This window comes from Lonchura striata, chromosome 4 (assembly GCF_050655825.1).
Source record: "Lonchura striata isolate lonStrDom1 chromosome 4, ASM5065582v1, whole genome shotgun sequence".
NCBI lineage: Eukaryota > Metazoa > Chordata > Aves > Passeriformes > Estrildidae > Lonchura > Lonchura striata.
The window spans coordinates 51,563,620-51,582,153 of record NC_140706.1 but is presented as its reverse complement, the minus strand read 5'-3'; the positions used below and the strand labels follow the sequence as shown (position 1 = coordinate 51,582,153).

The window sequence follows — 18,534 nt, the reverse complement described above, 5'->3', positions numbered from 1 at the left end:
AAAAGTCAGCCGGCCCCTTTTTAAGTCATTCTGGATCTTGAATCTCATAGTACAATTTCAGCTTTAGGAAATGCATTTCTAGGGATGGTATAAAGCAGGATGCTTTCTTTCATGTCATGCTGCCTTGGTATTTATTTTGCTCTCACATTCTATTTGAGGAGTGTCCATCAGAACTTGGTAACCAAGTTGACACAATAGCTCTGCTTTTGAGTAAATGAAATTATGGCATAGTCCAAAAAAAAAAAATAAAAAGAAAAAGTGTGTGAAAAAAGTATTTCTCTCCAAAAAAGAAAAAAGGGGGCATGTATATGTACAGGTAAAGGTAACTTGATAAAGATAAGTGCATGCCTTGGTTGAAGGTAGTCCTTGGGATCCTTACACTGTACAAATGAATATGTAGTCCTTGGGGGAGGGGAGGGTGGGTCTAGTAATTTATCAGGTTGGGGGAGAGGGCTGAGCATGATTTCTGACATTATTCCTAATGTGCCAGTATGGAATCTTAGCTTGTAACACATCAATTTTGAAGAAAATGTATTTTGGAAAGCTGTCTTGGATCTGTGGATGCTGTTATAGTCTGGACCAGAGTCAGAGAGACCATTACAAAGACCTCTGCCAATAGTTGATGCAGAGAGCACATATGTGGGTGGTGAAGGGTTCAAGTCCAATCTCATGAGTTTGTTTGATTCAGGTCAGGGATGTGAGACTTCACTTCCCATGCTGTACCTGAGCACTTCAAGCCTCTCCAGCTGTGGCTATTTCTCTTTGTATGTATGCTGACATGCTTATTGAACTGGGGACTCAGACCTGGATCTCCCATATTGGAAGTGGCACTTCTAATAGCTGGGCTATTGGCTCATTCTGTGTTTTGTAATCTGTCTTAAGAAATACTAATTTCCATGAGAAAATGATACAATTCAGAGCAGGGTATTGGGTATTCTTTCTTTCCCTCCGTGATTTTTGAGGAAATCCTTTTGACATATCTTGGTTTCAAGAGATTGAAGAATAAAACCGATATTTGGGGTTGGGGTTTGTTTGTTTGTTTTCCTTGGGTTTGTTTGGTTGGCAGTTTTTTGTTTGTTTTTTTAATATTCCTTTCCATTCAGACATCACCTGGGGCAAAGTCTTTCCTCGTAACACATGGAAGTGTTTGTTTCCATCTTGAAGCTGGTATCCTCTGCACTGTGTTGTCTTTTTTTAAATATCTGTGTTCCCATGCAGAAATGGGAAAATCAGCATAAATTTACTTTTTATGCTAGTATTGCCTCAGTTGCAATACTTTTCACTGTCAGAAGAGTGGCACCTTCCATTTTTTCATCACCATAGCTTGCTGATGATGACTTTGAGAGCTCCTCATGTTTTGTAATAAACTTGAGAGCAAATGAACAAAAGCAAAAATGTGCTTGTGCAACCAAGGAAACAATTTATGTTTTGTGATTCAGTGCTCTTTCCCTCTTTAAGAGAGCTCCTCTTTGACTCCCATGTCTCACACAAGTGATTTTGCATTCTCTATTCCTTACCACCTTTAAATTTATGAATAGCTGTGTTATTTTCCTGACCAGAAAAAACTTCCTAATTGGAACTTTTGAACCCTGCCTGCAGGTGCCCTGTACAGCAATGTTACTGGTACACTGCTGTGATTTTTTAAAAACTGAGCTGGCATCGGAATTTAGTCCTTGGATGGTAATGAATTACTTGATTTTTCAGTTTGATTTGTGTTTGAAAATCACTACCAAGTGCTGCTTAGTATTAGAATTTCACCTATCACTGAGAAGAACTTGGTTAAGGTGGTTACATCGATCACGTTATGTATGGATACCATGAAGATATTTAACATCCAAGGGAAACACTTCTTAGTTTGAGGGCAGGTGCACATTCAATATCACGTACATTTACGGAACACTGTATTTGTGGGCATTAACTCCCTTGATCACTGACCTTTATCTTTTTCCTGCACAGTGGAAGTCCACTCTTATTTGAGCAAGACTTAGTTGCTTAACCGGTGCTCATTTAGGCAAACCAAGAATGCAGAGAATTATGCGTGGTTGCTCGTTAATACTGGTTTAGAAACAGCATTCACAGTGTGAACAGTCCTTTCAAGTTTAGCCTTGCCTTTGACATGATAAGAGAGCATAAGAAAATCCAAGTTTTCATGCTATTTAGCTACATTTTTTTGTGTACTGCTTCTGCTTCTATTTTGGGAAGTTTTTTTATATTTGTGTGGAAAAAAAAAATATAATGCTACTGCTAACACATCTCTGTAATTCATAATTAAGACTACTGAGTAGTGGTAGTCCCAGGCACATCTTGAAATCTGATCTACATTGCCATTCTCAAACTTTAGGAGTTACAAATGCACAGAACCTCCTTGACTATATAGAAAGAAGGATTTGGGAAAAGAGCTGGAGCTTTTAATGTGCTGTCTTTCATGTTGCAAAAAATAGTGGCAGATTTTAACATGGATTATCTCAACAAAATAACAGTGCTTCAGACAGTGGCCATGAAGAGGAAGGACCAGGCGACTACTGTGTTCTAAAGTGCAAATTGAAAGTCTCCAGCCATTTGTTCCTGTGTCAACCTGGCACTCAAAAATGCATTTCTTGCAGTAGAGAACATTATAGTTTGATTTTTCTTTATCCTTGTGGCTTACATTGTTACTTGGCCCACAGGCTATATGTTTGAAATCTCTCACTTAAGGTCAGAATACCCCTTACTTAAACTTTGCACTATGTGCCAGGGCACTGAAGTGGGACCATGGTTTCTATAAAAATTGAAATAAGCCAGTGAATTGTAGTTATTTGCTGTATTTCATCTCACCTCAGAAAGCATAAGTGTAAAGTGTGATTTTTAATTAACAAGCACATTGTCCTAGTGCTTTGACTCGGAAAATTACATATCAGTATCTAGAGAGTTTAGCAGACCATTCATTTCTCCCTCCAAGCAATAAATAGTATGCTTCAACTTCACAGGAATGTTTTCCTGCTTACTTTTAGCAGCATAGGTACATATGAAGTATTAATGATGAAGGTGAAATAAATGAAGAGTGATAATTGAATATAACTATGCTATTTTCTAAACAAAACAAAAACCCCAACCCTTTCCAACACCGCATCTCCTTCATTTCATCACTACAATGGCTTATGATGACATCCACTAAGAGTTTTGCCCACTAACCTTGAAATGTATCTTTGTGTTTATTGTCAGGGCCTTGCTGGCAAATTGAGCTTGACAATGAGATGGTGAAGGCAGGGGGAAGCAGGGTGACCTGGGACACACAGTTCTGCTAAAACCTTTCAAGGTCCGTAGAGTGCCTTTTCCTTCCCAACGAATCAAATTACCAACTGGGCAGCTCGTTCACTTAGCTAATCATTAATGTGGGACCTGTGAATTATGGAGCTTGTAACCCTTTCTCTTGCTAATTAATTTTTTGTGTGTGCTAACATACTCTTTCTCCTGGTGCTGTGAGAGCCTTTAGCAGGGGCAAGTGCATTGAACCTGCTCTGGGCTGTCCCAGAGCTGGGTGGCCCAGCTTGTGCCCAGAGCCCTGCTGTTGCCTGGGCTCAGAGGAAGCCAATTCTGCTGGCACCTGCTTGTGGCCAGCAATCCTAGGAGCACTCTGGGGTGGTTGCACTTGGTGAGCAGCTCATATCAAGAACCCTTTCAGCTGCCCCAGGGTCCTGGTGCCTGCAGAGGTGAGTGTGCAAGGTGAGATTCTAAGCTGTGCATTTCACTTAGGATGATTCTCACTTAGAATAAATCCTTCCTCCTTGTGCTGAAAGTGCAGGTCATAAAGTCTGATGCATGTGTAGTGTTGTAGTTCTGGTTGCTTTAGTAGACCTGTGGCCTTCAGCTATCTTGTGCCACTAAGAGTGAGGCCAGCTTAAATTTCAACTGAAGCTAGTCTCTATTCCTTCTTCACACTGCTTGTCTCCTCCATGCATTGTGCACAAACTCATGGAGGGTTTTTACATCATGTTTTCTGAGCATAACGTAATGAATTTGAAAGGGCTATTTTTGCATATGTGGTATAAGGATTTTGCTTTATTTTATACCAGTTAGAAAAAAAAGATGCTTATTATTGCCTTATAGTAGCACAGACATTAAATGGCAGGTGCTGTCTCTGTTTCTGAAGCCACAGAGAGCAGCTGTGCATCTTTCACAAGGCAAAGAGTTTTTCTGCAGCCCTTTTCAACATTTTGAGGGTAAGAAATCTCATACCTGCTTGATGTGACTGGAAAAGGATTCTATTTCAAATGCAGACACTTCCCCAGTTTTCAGCAAGTCCAGCTAGGATAATGCGCAATAGGGGATTTGTTTGTAAAGTACATATATGGTCAGAAAATGACTGTACAAATGCTGTAAACCTTCTTCAGAGATCCAAAATCTGTCTTCCAAAATACTTATGCTTTTCATAGTGCCAAAGTAAATAGTCATGACTTTTTGCTTTTATCTGTTCTATAGCAGTATGAAAAAATGGTCTTCATTTTACTCTGGTTTGTTGATTGTCAACAAAAGTGTTAATTGCTTTCTAATGTGAGCCAGAAGTATGCAGCATGGCTTCAGGTGTGGTTTGTAAACCAGGCTGTTGGAAGAAAAAAATTTTGTTGTTTTGTTTGCTTTAAACTTGTAGATTAAGAAAATGTACTTTGTAAGACAAAGAGTTCTTTTTCATTGCATTCCTTCAGTCAAACCACTTCCCATCCTATATTTGCACTACTAGGTGTTATTTCTCTCATGGGGTTTATTTTAATCTTTCTGGCAGTTATCAGCATCCTTATTTTCTACTCTCAGAGTCCTTTAGAATAAAGTAATATCTGACACTTAAATAGCAGTTTGCATCCTGAGAAGATTTTGAAAGTCTGCATTAACGTGTCTTTCCTGAGGCAAACAGCGACGTGCATGTTTTTAAGAGGAAAGCTGAGAGTGTGCTAAGTAACTTATTTGAAGCATTCAAGGAATTGGTACCATTCAATCTCAGAGTAAGTGACTTGAGCATGTAATTAAACTTCAGCTTGAAGGATATGAATGACTGGAAATTAATTATAAAAAAGAAACATGAACTGTAGTGTTGTTACTTTACTTGCACTGAGTAAGTATTTTATAAAACGTGCCAGAGAGGAGGGACTGACTCTTGGTCCTGAGACTGGGCTACACATCTAGGGGGTGTCTCAATAATATAACATTGAAATAAGCAGTATTTGCCATGAGCCATCTGCCTAGCTCTCTTACTTCAGTGAAGTAAAAATTGCTATAGCTTTGCAGTGCAGGTTTTCCATGAAATGCAGGGCATGCTGTAAATGACACAGAGAGGTTTGCTTATAGCAGAGTCCAGCTGTAAAACTAAAAGCAAGAGAGCAAATCAAGGGATGAGTGGTCATGATGCAGTTCAGTGTGAAGAAGCCACTGAAACTCTTGGTTGATATCCATGAGCAGTAAATTAATGGTTCAAAATGATGCAAGACGTAGCAGGTCTTTGGGTTTTTTAACAGACTTTTTCTTATCCAAACTAGTTAGAAAGATGATTGCGAATGCAGTTTAAATCAGGCTTCCCAGCAAATCATGATGTGGATATAATTTTGAGAACCTCCTCTAAATAATCCTGATGATGATTTGTGTGCATAATGCAGTTCATTAATGGCAAAAAAAGGGGAGATTTTGGCATTAGGTAAATTTGTTGAACCATGTTTGTTATTTATCAACAAACTATTGTTAACGTGTATGCCCAGCTAGAGAATACTGTATGCATAGTTGTAGTATATTGAAAAAACTCAACATCTAAACATGAGAGTTGTTTTATGCCTTCTTCTGAAGCATAGCCACAGAGAATAAATATAAATACTGGAGATCTTTTGCAAAGGAAAAAAAAAAAAATGTGCTGAGACTAATCAAGTTAGTTAATCTAAATAATAATGAATGTCAACATCAGTGAAAGTTCATGCTTATTAAAAATAAATAAATACACTCAAGTACATGCTATGTGAAAATATTATGTGGTGTATTTGCTTACAATTACATTTCTCTTTGCCAAGGGGAGATTCTACTCCATAGGAAAGGAGATATTATAGAAATCATGTTGTTTGGGGGATTTTGGTGGCATCGGTCACAGAAGAGGATATTATTCCACATTAGTATGACTGGTAAAATTTGAGGCTCTGGTGGCTAAATAAATACTGAGTTAAAATTAAATATGAAATACTGAGTTGCACAGGTCCTCAAAAGATTTACGAGAAATACTTACATTTCAGTTGTTGACAATATCATGCTTGCCTTATTTATTGGCCCTGTCATCTCCATGCTTTTGGAAAAATAACCTCTAATTGCTCTGAATAATTGCAGCAACACCTGTTGGCAAGCCCAGACCTGATATACTGGAAGATTTCCCATTGTTGACATCAGCCAACAAACAGTTTGTGTCTTTAGCAGATGTTTTTCATTTCTTTTTCACATTTACTTAGATCTATTAGATCTACTTAGGGATTTACTTGGATCTATTCTCTTCCTCAGTAAAGGCCAGCAACCTCTTTCAGGCTGTTTACCATCAGAAACTATATTGACTGGGTTACTGGCACCAAATTTAAACAGATTTTACTTAGCTGCAATGTTGATGTATTTTGTGTTTTATGAATTTGCTTCTTGTCCCCTTGTCTTCTGTTTTTCAGAAGTTTCACATTTCATATTTTTGCGCCTTCTAATTTAATCAAAAAAGTCCTCTACACTAACTGCCTTTAGATTGTAGGTTAATCTGATGGTGTTGGCTGTTTTCTCATCTTACTCTATCACCATCTTGAGACAGTGACTTTGGGTTCTACTTGCTTTTAATACCTAGAGCACTTTGTTCTTGACTTGTTTACAGTCTGTATAATTTTGCAAATTTCTGATTGCTTCCTCACTGCCTCTTTCAGGGTTGTTTCTTTAAATTATTTTTATACTATATGCTGCAAAGGCTTTGCTTCTCATGGAAAAACAAAACAAAATATTAACAAAAAATGAAATATACCCAGATGAATGGCACTACAATGGAAGACAGTAACACCACCCCACCACCCCCCAGATAAACATTGCTCATAATATGTACTTTAAGTGTTTCTGTTCTTGGGCTGATGTGTCATCTAAGCAGGAACAAATAATATCAGTTTCTTTTGACAAGATGGGTCTTGTCAAATAAGTTAAAAAATTCACTTTACATGGGACTTTATAAATTGAACTTTCTGTTTCACTGTTCTTTGGTAGGATAGCTACACTGGTGTGTTGTTAACAAATTGATACTTCGTCAGTGTGCAACTTGGACATATGCATTCAAAGTATTTCTAAAGGTTTCAAGCTGCACTATGATATATAGCAGCAACTTCTTCTCTCTCCCTCCTTTGCGAAAAGAATTCTTCCTCCTTCTAAAAAAGTTCTAACAAGAAGGCTTCAGCTATCACAGAATCCCTGAGGGGCCAAGCAAGCCATACTGCTTTATAAAATGCAGCAAGTAAAATGGTGTGCATTTTCTCTGTCTTTCTGCAGTGAAGGAAGAGTACTAAAATCAGTGCACTGACCTTCAGTCACAGGTTTTGCTGGATACCTTTATAAAATGCAAATCTACAAAGTCCTTGTCATGGTCTCTTAATTTTCTGTCACTGAACCTTCTGCTGTCAGCAGGGCTGACAAAGTCTACATTCTTTGACGGTATTAACCTTACATACCCAATGCCAGTAATGCTTCTGGCCTCTTTCACCTAGGCTAGTTATTACCATTTTGTGCCATATTGCAGATTTTCTCTTTCTTAATGAAAAACCTCTTAAAGGTGTTTATTTTTCATCCCAGAAAGATTTGTTCATGAATTAGATGAGCTTTGTACATTATTTTTATTTTTTTTTTGCATAGGATGTTTGTCTTCTATCTTGGAATAAACAGAGAGGTGGGTAAGCAAATGAAGGTATTTCAGTGGCCCAAACTATATTACTAAATCTTAAATGTATATGCTCTCCCTGCTTTCATGCTGAATAACAGGCTTCCTCCTGTTCTGCTTATTATCCTTAATTGTCCTAAGCTGACAGTTCAGTCCTGTGACTTTGGAAGCTTTTTGTGGCTTTTTGTTTCTTGACTCAAATTGAAAGTGAATTCCATCTTGCCACTTCTGTTATGCTCAGGTCTCATCCTAATCAAGAGTTAAAATTCTCTGCACATGCTGCTCTATACTGTTATATTCCTTAATATGGTATAGTTTCAGTATCTATGCTACCAGGGTGTATTAGCTACATTTAAAGCTGTAAATTATACACTTCTCCCTCATCACTCGTTCCTCAGTGGTAAGTCACCAAGATGTTTGCATTGATACAATTAACAGTTTACAGCCATTCTTTCTTTTGGAATAATCATCTCCAGGCTCCAATTTGTGCCATACATGGCCATCTATGTGGGTTTTTGTACCCATTCCAACCACCTGGGTCCCATTACTCCCATTTGGTTTCCATTGCACTGACTTCCTGTCTGTATTATGGAATTTATTTTAATCTTTGAACATTTAACATAAACGGTCTTGTATGGTCCGTATTTGAAAAAAAAAATAAAATTACCACCCCATGTTCTAAAATTATAATTTAATTTCTGCATATTCTTACTTACTTGTTGTAATATCAGTCTATAGGAAGACAGTATCAAAGTGTAAGAATGCCTCTTGACAGAGTTTCTCCACAGAATGAAGAATGCTTTTAAAATAGCAGTTTTTTAAACCCCCATTACTATTTTTACAGGGTCATAGGAAAATGCTGAAAGAGATCTTCCAGGGTCATCTGGCTGTATCCCAAGGCAGGATCCTCACATACTTAAGCCACTCCAGAGAGACAGTTTTCTGGCCTTTTGTTAAGTGGATATAATGTCAGCTTTACTGCTGTCTCTAGACCACGATATGCAAAAAGAATGTTTTATTGTGTAGTGATACCTGATGCTGAGGATGAATTTGCTATTCTCTTTCTCAATGGGAATTTATGGGATGCTTTTTTAATTTCCTTAAGCTTTTATTTTCATTTTCAAAGCATACATATATGTTTATGTATGTATATATATGGATATAAAAGATACTAGAGCATCTTCATAGCTTAAGTGTTTGCATCATACTGCCCTTCAGAGATTCATGGCAGGTAGACCATTAAAGGCACAGCTTTTTACTTGTAAGCAAGGATGGTGCTATGCAAAAGCATGTCAAGAGCCTTAGACCTTTCTGCATGAATTCATAAAGACAGAGGAGGATTTGGACGAGGGAGGAAACTTGTTTTTATTTCTAATGAATTACAATTTTTTATTGCATTTTAATCCTGCAGGTGAACAGAATCTACCTGCTGTGGCAAAGCAGGAGGTAAATGGCAGCAGTGGCCAAGCTCCTCATTTCTCCTTTACTTTACTCCCCAGGCTAATGCACTCTGTCCCAGCCTCACTGGTATTTTTTTCCCTGATGCCAGAACCTACACATCATATGCATTAAATAAACTTGGCATAGACCATCCAGTCCAAATTGGGGATTCTGTCTTGCAGTTGAGGATGTCTTTTCCAGGTTCTTGGTCACTGACACAGGAAAATCTGCTCATGAATGGGCAGTTACAGCACCCCAGCAGAAACAGGGCCAAAACCCTACTCCATGCCAGCTGCCCTGCCATTTCAAACAGCAATACCAAATAGCTCTATACCTATCTCAGATGATTGTGGAGGGCATACACAGTGACTAACTCCAGTACTTTTTTCTGGGTAAGAAAGTAGCTGAGAGCTAGAAAGCAGTTCATTTCCATGGTCACGCTGTCTAGAGGCAGGTCCTTGAGCTGTTGCTACATATTTCTTTCTATTATGTGCCTGTTCCTTAAACTGAAAAGGCTTATATGTAGAAAGCTATGCCATAAATTCTAGAATTCTGTGAATTTTTAACTTGGTTGGAAGGTGAAAAGACAAAGGCACAGCTGAAAATGCTAGCTGATTAGTCTTGTGTATAAAATCCATTTAAGGGGCAATAGCAAACTTCTGTATAAAAATTAATTAGACCATAGCACAGTCAGTTGAGATCAAAGAGTGTACATTTATTGTGAAATATATGGTTGCTGGAGACAATTCATTTTTAATTTATTAGATTCCATAAATTGTTTTCTGATAGGTTAGGAACAGAGATCTATCAGGCTTATTCACATAATGCTGGCTCTGGCAACTTGCTAAGTGAATTATTGTCTTGAAGTATATGCTTACCCTTTAATGGTAGTAGACACAGCAATGAAACTACATGGAAGTAGTGCTAGTGTGTTTTTAGAATTACAAAAGCACTTCTAGCATAGTAGAACAAATTGATACTAGGAAAATAAAACACCAAACTTTCCCTGTAAGAGTGACAGAGAAAGTAAGCATTGCTTTCATCTTACCGGTGTGATGTCTGGCGTTTTTTCTGAGATGCATTTGTGAAAAGGTGGAACCTGAGGTGGCTACATCCAAGGTGCTTTCAGGTTCTTTTTCTTATGCATATGAATTTGTGGTTACACCCAAGGTGCTTTCAGGTTCTTATATTTGTGGTGGAATTCCTCTGCACTTTTATCTTCTACATTATCCTTCATTTTTTGCCAGGGATAGAACCAATCTATCCCATTCAGAGCATGCCCACCTGGTTTAACTTTGCCTTCAGATTGCTTACATGGGTAGAATTTGGCCTCATCCTGCTGCTCCAGCAGCTGCCCCTGGTAAGAGAGACCAATAAGGCCTTGGTTAACTCTTGCTTTGTAGTGTTGTTTCATAAACTACTGGAAAAATGTGTAAAAGTCAAGTTTTTTTCTCTCCTTTTTCCTTATATATTTCTGTTTGCATCTAGAATGTGATACATGTTGTGATGAAATCAAGGACATTGTAAAACTTACAGTGTATATATAATTAAAACTTCAGTGTCTGATCAGCTTATAGGTACAGAGATGGTAGGAGTATGGGAATGAGGAAAGGAAGGTGAGCAAACATGAGAATGTGTTTGCAAACCCTTGACTTAACTGGACATTTAACCTGCTGTGCTTTCAGTGTAACTAGACTTTTTAGTTTGACCTGTGCTCATTTTATCCCAGTGCAGATTTGGATTGGATTCCTAAAAAATAATTCTTCTCTGTGGCTGTGGAAACTAACCACATTTTTATATATTGCATAAAAAAGCAACCTTCATGGTTTCTTTTTCCTTTTTCTGCATTCTGTTGTAATTAATTTTCAAGTACAACTCTTTATGAATTTCAGAGGTGGTCAGATAAAAAACAAGATATTTTAGATTCAGAAGAATCCTAAAACATCTGCTCTGAAAAGAGACCTGAGGGTAGAAGGATGGAGAGTGCTTATATATTCTCAGAACTGCATTTGAGAATCCAGTACAGGACATATGCCAAAATTTTCAGGAAAGCATATTTTTGGAAAGGATATTTTTGTTTTAATATTGTTTTGATATCTTGGGTCTTTTATATGTTGTTAAAATATCTGCTGGCAATTTAAATATAATATGCTCATTCCCCTCTCTTTAATTTACAGAAGGATTGAGATTCTCAAAAAGAAATTGTCTTTTGGGTATGTTTAGAAATTTTCTTTTGGGTATGTTCACATCTAAATCCTGTGGTTGAACAGCATCAGACCATTATTTTCTGAAAAAATAAGCTATTGCAAATCAGCAGGAATGAAGCTAAGTTATAATAGAATAATTTATTATAATTTGATGTCGATGGTGGATAGAATGGATAGATTGTAATTGAAGCTAAGTGAATAATTCCAGTAAATAATTTATTCAATGAATTTATCTTGTTTTCCTGCTCAGAAATTGTTTTAACCCCCCTCTCTCCCTTCCCTGCTTACATTTTATAGTCCCTGGGTTTTTTTGTCTAAGCAGAGGGGCGAGGGCTCTCTTTGTTTCATTATGTGCTGGGCTGTGCTGCCCGCTGTGGCAGTGCTGCTGTTTCACACCTCTGCATCCCCAGGTGTGCATGGCTGGAACCCCAGACTTGGGGGAAGTCTGGTGGGGCTCTCTGTAGGACATGCCCATCACACCAACAAGGCTTCCAGAGATGTGGGCATTCCTGCAGGGCAGGAATTAGTTATGAGAAGGGCTTTGAGCTTCACAGATGGGTAGAACCTCCTCAGCAAAGACCTCAAGACAGATAACAAGGGGCTTTCTAGAGCATGACAATCCAGTTTCACTTGGGCTGTTGACATCTTCAGGTTTTTTCTATGTGAAGTGGGGGGAGGTTTGGGTTTGGTTTTCCAGGACTTCCAGAAGAGAGTAGAAACGTTTGTGCCATAAAAATTCCTTCTAAGAAATGTTTCCAGTCCAAGGAATTTGTTTGTTGAGCAGGAGCTGTGCTCCCAAAGCTTTGTTTCTATTACTGCATGTGCTAGCATTCTGCTGGTTGGCCAACATGCTGTATTCTCATCCTGTCTTGTTCTGTCCTTTCTTCTAGGTATTTTTCCTAGCTTTTATAATAATGTTTCTGGGGTTTTGAGCTTTTAATCAAGCTTTGTCTCTCCCCAGCACCCCATCACTTCTCTGTTAGGAGTTCGGACAAAAATTATTAGTGCGTGCACATTCAATAGAATTTTTTCCGGGTTCCCTCAAGGGCCCAAGCTAAGTCCTCCACCTTTCATTTAACATTATATGCAGATTTTTGTAACATTTCATCTCCTTGCTTTGAGTAATTAAAAGAGTTTCATGTCACAAGGATTAATGTTTCTAATTGATATTTGAAGTAACACTGACTAAAACAAATTGAGCTATGGATATCTCAGAACTATTCTTATTCCAGACAGGTTGCAAACTTAAGTAGGCATCACTTCATCAGATCTATGATAATCACAGATTGCTTAGTGCTCAAGTAAATGAGCACTGAGACAAAATCTAGCAGAGTGTGAACTTGTGATGTTTGATTTTGGAGCTCTGAGCCACCAGCCTGGGATATAGAAATTAAATCTTCAATGTAGCAGAACCTATGTATATTGGTGAGCATATCCTATTGTTGTTTATGGATTTATCAATTTCATCCTCACAGTTACTAGGTCTGAAGTTTTTAATATTATCATTCTGTTCTATGTGTTATCTCTTTGCCCATCCTGTTTATGTGTATCATGTTTTAACACAAAAATCTTCTAGATCACAAAATCTGCTCTTCCATGACCTATCTTGATTTCTCCCATAGCTCTAAGACACCACCAGTTCCTGTGGAAAAGGGCTTTAATCCTACACTGCATCCTCAGTGCTGATTTGGAGTGATTTCACACCAGATTGTTCACCTTCTCTGTGCTGCTGTGGGCTGGACAGCTTGTCATTGAGCAAAACATCCAGTAGCAGGTTTGATTTCTTTGATTTATTGGAGGCTTGCATTTTTATTTTGAAAAAAATGGAATTGTTTGGTTTTGTATAGGTAATCCATATATTCTTCAAAGTAACACTATTCCTCTTAACTTCAAAACATTTGACATTAATATTAATTTTTAAAGCAAATTATTTTAATGATAGAATGTATGAACAATGGTTTAATCTGTTCAGCAGTCTGGTGTATTTTTTAGTAGATTTATATATTAATATTGGAGCAAAGACAGTAATTTTTGGTGCTTTTACAGCTGTGAAAACATGCCTATTGCAAAAAGAGACTAAACTGTACCAAAGGGCACCCTGTGCCAGCAATATTTAATACTTCATTGTAGGTCTGCTGTTTTGAACATCTGTCCCTCATTTAGTGTATTTTTAATGCAGAATTTTTAGTGTGGGCAAAAATGTAACTTTTTATAGTAAAATACTTTCTCTGCTACTGAGAAAAAAGCAAGTTAGGATTCTATGGCAGAAAGTATTTTTAATGATTTATAGGATTTGGGTCATTGGCCTTCAACTTCCATAAAACAGCAAGTCATTTTTATTGAAATGAACATATTTCTAAGAACATGAATGTGGTTGATCAAGGAAGTTTCCGTGAAATAAATATGGAAGCTGGAAAGGGAAAATTACCCTGTAGCACCCTGTACTTTGCTGTAAAAAGGAAATAATTGAGTTCTCAGGCTGAGGCAGGTGAGTGCAACTGTCTCGTGCAGGAAAAAGGAATAAATAGGAAATGAGCTATGTGTGAAAGGTTGTGGCCACCTGATGTGATTGCTACCTAAAAGGAGGCTGTAGCCAGGTGGGGGCCCCAGGTAACAAGTGATAGGACAAGAGAACATGGCTTCAAGCTGTGCCAGGAGAGGTGTAGATTTGATAGATATGAACAAAAATGTCTTCATTGAAAGGGTGATCAAGCACTGGAACAGGCTACCCAGGGAAGTGGTGGAATACACATCCCTGAAACTGCTCAACAATGTGTAGATGCTTAGGGACATAGTTCAGTGGTAGCCTTGGAAGTGTGGGGTTATTGGCTGGACTCAATGATCTTAGAAGTCTTTTCCAAACTTAATGACTGGCTACAGAAGAGAGCAACATGTGTACAGTGTAATTCTTCCACACTTGTGTAATTTCTACTATCATTTTTTGGAAGAAGACTTAAGTGACTGAATCTTCACAGTTTTTTATGCCTGTAAAAATAAATATATCCTTGTCCTTACAGAATATCCTCATACATTGAACAAGTCCACACAACAGTAGAAGAAAACACAGTGGCCATCATGTACTAAATTAAATTTCCAAATAGATGGCAAGTGCCCATGCTCATCCCATTTAAATATTTATCAGAAATACATCTTAGATTAATTCCTCCCTTTCACAAGTATGAAACCCCCAATTTATTTTTTAAAAGTACTTACATTTTCATTTCTAACAGCACAAAAAAGATCTATGGTTTGTTTGTTTATTTATTTGTTTTTCCTGCAGTAACAGGACACCAATCAGCTTGTTTAGGTGACATTTTCCTAGATCAGCCTGCTGGAATTGGTTGATGGGGATGTTTTATCCTGCAAGGTGGGAAAACAAACACTAGATTTGCTATTTTGATTTGTAAAAGGAATAGTTCAGGAAGGGAACTCTGCATTAGGACTCAAGAATTTAATGGTAAGACTCAATGACACCTTAGTACTAGGAAAAGTGTTGTGGGTCTTGTGTGAGAAGAGAACTTGAAATTTCATCCACAGATACATTTAATACAGCTTCCATTTGATCCTGTCTTATATCTCAGTATTATTAATTGATGAAGATTTACAGTCTATCTCTTATGTGAAGGGACTGTTTGAAAGAAGGAAAATCACTTAGCATGTTAATGTTGCCTCAGCTATACCTCCCTTTACCCACCTTGTACAGGTATGTTACTACCTGAAAAAGGATTAGGAAACAGGCTAAACTGGGAACCTCCAGAAAACAGGAAAATGCTCTTTTTAACCTGGAAATGCCTCTTGGTTGTGTGTGGTCTGGTTGCACTGGCAGGGCTTTTTCAACAAAATAAATCAAGACAGAAAAAAAAATTCTGAATTTATATACAGACACTAAAACCAGCAAATTCTTTTTTTTTTTTTTTTTTTTTTTTTTTAAGAAAATATCTTCCATTTGTACAAGTACATGAGGTCAATGTGAATTATGGAAATTTAACATCTTTTATGTTTTGGATTTGTCTTTTAAGAAGACCTGTTCTTTCAGTGATGTGGTATATGGATTTGAATTGTGTCTTTTTTTTATGGTGAAGTTCCTTACTTCAGAGCATGCAAGTTATAAAATAAAAAACACTCAACAGTACACCTGATGCAGTTCCTAATGCCACTGGAAAAGGAAGCCAGGACATGTCCATCCTAATTTTCCATAAAAGAAGGAAGTCCACAGGTGCAATGTATTTTAGAAGATCCTTTCTCAGATTCCAATTGCTGGAAATTATTAAAAAAGAAGTTTCATTAACATAATCTGCGAAGAAAAGAGATTAACTAAAAACATAAACAATCTATTAATTTGTAATATAACATATTTTCATGGCTGTAGGAGCAGCGAGCATACTCAGGTGATAATGCTTAAAATTTGTCAAAGGCAAAAAAAGCCCCTATTTTCTTTTGAAGTTTGTTTTTATGTGCACTCACTATGGTCCAATTAAAAAAATATGTAGAGAAAAGTATATATATGTGTTTCTGAGGCTGGCCATTATGGGCAATTTCTTCTTATAGGAATTCTTCAGGAACAAATCCTGAGTCTGGAATCATCAGGATGTGGTCAAAAGCAAAATCCAGTGGCATGGGCAGGTTTGGGGGACTGCTGAGGTAGGAACTGTCAGACAGTTCCTGTTATTGGCAATCAGGTCCCCTCTGCCAGGCCTCTGTCCTTGTAGGAATGCCAGGATTAGGCCTGCAGCTGTATAGGCTTCGTCACTAATTAAGAGAACCTGATTTTACTGGAGTTAAAGCTCTGAGTGAAGACAGTTGAGACATTCAGAGGTACTGACTCAATTCTGGATGCCATTAGGATCACCAAACTTATAAATGGTAAGACTTGAATGCCCTTTCTCAAGGATATTTAAAATAAATAAAACTTTTCTGAATTATCTTCTTGTGTAAAACAAAAACAAAAATATTTTCCCATCCCTTGCCACTGTATGCATGGATAACTTTGGTTCACATAACTTTTCAAAACAATTCAGGAACAAAATAACTCTAAGTATCTAAGTAAAAAGCTTCATTTGTACCAGGCTCAGCAATGCATTTTTGACTGTGTTGTGAGATAACATCTGTAAGGCAGCTCCAGTGTAATAAAAAGTGCTGATTTCATAGGAGATTGCAAATGACAAACTCTGTGTCAAATTTAGCTGCTCTTTGGAGATAAAAATGGAAACACAGAAAAATAAGAGCCCAGTGTAATTGAACAGCTTTCTGAACTGTTGCGTTTTACATCTATATAATGTTAGTTTTCTAAGGTGAGGGCCAAAATAAATGTTTGGAGTTCACTCTCAGTTCTGTGGTGCAGCAGAGATTGACGTGCGTTCAGGGTTGCATCATGGACACTGGAAAAACCCCGCTCACCACCGGGAGGAATGCACTCGGCATCCAGCCAAACGCACAGCGTGGAAGCATTCACCTAATTAGTGTTTTAACAGCTGCTGAAGGTTTGTTTCAATGGGAAGAAAATTACTGAGCACAATTTTATGTAATTAGTAGAGCATAAAACACGTGGTGTGTCTAATTAAATGTTTAAAACTATTGACATTACGTAGCTACTGTTGAGGTAAATGAAGTGGAAAATCGTTATGATTTTTTTGGTTGGTAAATTACTCCACAATATGCTCAAAGGCCCATTTGATAAGATGAACTCAATCCTAATGCAGAATGATGAGAACCAGGGTCTTTTCACACCCCACAGGTATGTGGAGGTCTCACCAATTTAACTGGAGGAACTGGCTGGCATTTCAGGGCTTTCAAGTTCTGCCAGCATGTGCTCCACTCTTCAGAGCACACTGTGTTCAATGGAAGTATCTCCTGCTGCTCTGGTTCACAGCTCCTTTATCCAAAGGGTGACAAACTGTGCATTGTAGAGCTGAAGTCCTCGCTTTCTGATCCCAAAACAATAAAGCCATTGAGTAACAATCCAGCAGGCACTTTAGAAAAGAAGAGGAGCTTGGCATTGCAAGCAAATTTGCTTATTAAACTTGTTGTATTTACAGTTTGCATTGTTGAAGTATTCAGACTTTGTTTTGCAGTCCTCAAGATAGATATGGGAGTGTAATTATATATCATGCAACATCACTAGTGTGATTAATTTAAATCCAGTTGCACTACAGGTGCTTCAGTCTACTCTTATAGCACTCCGTTCTCATATTTATTTACAAGAGTATTGAACAATGTTGACATAAAACCCAAATTTCTAAGATTCATTTTTTCCCTTTATTTGAGTCAATACAGGTTTTGTCTAACTGATATTTAATTACATGGTTTGCAATGCAAACCACTATTTTTTTCTATTTCAAATGCAATAGAGAAGAAATAGCACAAAGACATGAGTGGGGTTTAATTGCAGATGTGACACTCAAATCCAGCAAAGATAACAGATAATCACAGAATTTGCACTGGGATAAGTGAGGATTCATCCATCCTTTTTGTATTGAGTTGCTTAGCTCTACAAGCTAAGTTAATAATTCTATATAATACTTATAGTAGCTGTCAATATAACTATAAAATGAGCATATGCATAGTGGAAAGGCAAACATTCCCTAAAAGAAATTCTATTTTACAGAAAAAAAAAAAATAAAAAAGGAGCGGTTGCCTTTTCTTGCTTCCATAGCTTTTCTCATTGTTCATTTGTTTTTATGACATTCAGAAAACCATGAAGTAAGGTTAAGCTGTGACTACAAGTTTGCATAAGATGTGCTAGCACTGCCTGCCCTGAGAGGCAGCAGATCACTCTTTTGAGGAGGGGGAGTTGAAGGTGTCATTCCTCAGTGTGTTTCCTCCAACAACTGGAAAAAATCCTGAGGTCCCCCCACATGAGATACTTACTGATTCCTCTTTATGGCACAGCTGAGGGCAGGTACTATTTTGAACCTTCTAGAAGGAGGAGGAAGTTCTGCTAAAATTGATATGGGACTTATACCATGGAAGGGCAAATGTTAGTAGCTCTTCCCTCTC

General features: G+C 37.6%; 1 protein-coding gene across 24 annotated transcripts in view; it reads left to right on the top strand.

Moving 5' to 3' along the window:
- BMPR1B (bone morphogenetic protein receptor type 1B) overlaps positions 1–18,534 on the top strand; it is a 228,445-nt gene that overhangs the window by 113,629 nt on the left and 96,282 nt on the right. For 16 of the 24 annotated variants that reach the window (XM_085579101.1, XM_085579099.1, XM_085579094.1 and 13 more), the window contains one exon: positions 13,161–13,312. The exons of 6 other annotated variants lie outside the window; for them this stretch is intronic. The gene's annotated coding sequence lies outside the window, so the exon portion shown is untranslated. Of the gene's footprint in view, positions 1–7,866; positions 7,901–13,160; positions 13,313–18,534 lie in introns of all 24 variants that reach the window. 2 more of the 24 variants (XM_085579084.1, XM_085579081.1) reach the window with 1 other exon arrangement.